Here is a 2,295-nt window from a genome sequence, read left to right as displayed (position 1 = left end):
AAAGAAATCTTTAAGGAAAAAAATGTATGTGTATTTATAATAGCATAAAAAAATCAAGTCCTTGAACTAAATTTGACAAATTTGTACAAAACCGCAAAGGAAACATTCAAATTTCTATTGACAACAGGAGCTTTTGTGATGGTATGGAGCCACAGAAACTAGCAAACACTACTCTTGGAAGTGGCCCTTGGCACAACTTTGGTAAATAGTTTGATGCTCTCTAGCAAAGTTAAAAATACCCATGTTCTGGAAGCAGCCCAAATGCCCAAAAGTAGATGACTGGATTAAAAAGATGTTGTACATATATACAATGGAATATTACTCAGCAACCAAAAAAGAGAAACACATGTCTTTTGCAGCAACTTGGATGGAGCTGGAAAAGATCATGCTTAGCGAGATAAGGCAGAAAAAGAAAGAAAAATACCGGATGGTTTCACTCATAGCAGGAGTAAAATGGACCAGGCGAGAAAATAACAAAATAATGAACAACCATATACAAGAGACATTTTGTGGGGGTGGAGTGGGAATGGGATCAAAAATGGGGTGGTGGGGAGGGAAGTGCATGGGATTATGGTGATGGCACACGGGTGACTTGGTGATGGGAAACCCGTGGGGACTACAATTGAGATGGGGGAAAAAATGTAAAAATGTAAAATAAACTGTTATAAAATAAAACAAAACAAAACAAAACAAAAATACCCATGTTCTATGAGACAGCAATTCTACTCCTCTCCACATATACCCTATATGTGCTCAAGAAAACAGAAAGAAGATATTCACAGCAATATTTTTCATAATTGCCTCAAACTAGAGAAAACCTGAATACTCAGTAACAGTAGAATAGTGAAAACTTCCTTGGAAATTAATAGAGTGGAATGCTGTAATACAACACTGAAAGTGATGACCTGATGCTACATACGGCAAAGCTGAATCTCAGAATTGTAAGGAAAACTACAATTATAGAGGACACTGCATAATAGTTGTGCTGTGGGGCACAAAGGAAACTTGAACACCAGGGCTAACAAGAAACAGGTTCAATGCCCCAGTGCTGACTCAGCGGATTTGATCCGGAGACTGAGACCTGTTTTGGGGAAGTCAGGGGCTTATATACACGTTCAGTTTCTACAAGGTTCCGGGTAGGTTTCTATTGGCAGCTGTCCACGGTCAGATATGATGTGGCTACATACCAAGAGATGAGCCGCATAGCTGCATATCAATGGGTGAGTAAAGGGTCAGAAGTCCTAGGACACCCTCCCACACCCCGGTCCATTCTACCTCATTTGGTACATGGTCTAACATGAAGCAAGTTTCATGGGACAAAGTAGCATACCAGCAACTGAGCAAATGGCTGTTACTAAGACACCCCCCCCCCCAGGCTGCTTATCTTAGGTCACCATGTTTCAGTTGTATTTATATAAAGTTTGAAAACAGAACTTCAGTGATTGGGAAGTGAGTGATAAAGCTCTAAAGAATAGCAAAAAGTAATAGCTATAACTGTTTCAAAATGGCTTCCTTAAAGGGAAAGCAAAGAAGTGAGTCTAGGCCCAGGCTCACTGGAATTTTTGATGTTCTATTTCTTGATGTTGGTGGAACTTTGTTATATAATAACTTGTTAAGCTACAGATTTTCATTTTTTTCCCCCACTTAAGTAATAATGTTTCAGAATGTGGAGATAATACTAGAAGTGAACTCAGGGTTTGTTGCAAGAATGGAGTGCAACCATATAAAGAATTATTACACCATGCCTGGCATGTTGGCAGGTGGCACAAGGGGTCAAGTTGCAGCACTATGAAACTCTCTGCAGCCACTGCAGCATGAGTTCAATCCCCAGCCAGAGAGCTGAACCACATGGCGCAGCAGACCTCTCCTGCCTCGCCCGCTGCTCCCCTCAGCAGTGGATTTCAGTGCATCTGTCTGTTCTGCTCCCCACTCTGTGTCTGGTGAATCCTCTCACCCCCTGTACCTCTGTTCTGCCCCCCAGCTCTTGTATGTATTAAATAAATAAATCTTTTTTTAAAAAGTAAATATCAGCTATCCAAACACAATAAAAGTTGGTTATCATTTTTCTACTTTGTTGCTATTACTTCCCAGCGTGCTCTTTATCTTTCATTTCTTTTAATGCTTTCTTCTGTGTTATGAGCATTCTTTAAGCATTTCTTTCACCATTCTCAACCATAGAAAGACCACTCCAATCCAGAGATGAATAAATATGTTCTTGCAGTTTTTTTTTAAAGATTTATTTATTTGTGCATACAGAACTGGGGTACAGGCCAGAGGCTCAGGAGCGGTGAGAGG

This window comes from Condylura cristata, unplaced genomic scaffold, assembly GCF_000260355.1.
Source record: "Condylura cristata isolate star-nosed mole 26May11 unplaced genomic scaffold, ConCri1.0 scaffold00019, whole genome shotgun sequence".
In the NCBI taxonomy this organism is placed as follows: domain Eukaryota; kingdom Metazoa; phylum Chordata; class Mammalia; order Eulipotyphla; family Talpidae; genus Condylura; species Condylura cristata.
The sequence above is the reverse complement of the archived record's forward strand: the minus strand, read 5'-3'. Positions refer to the sequence as shown.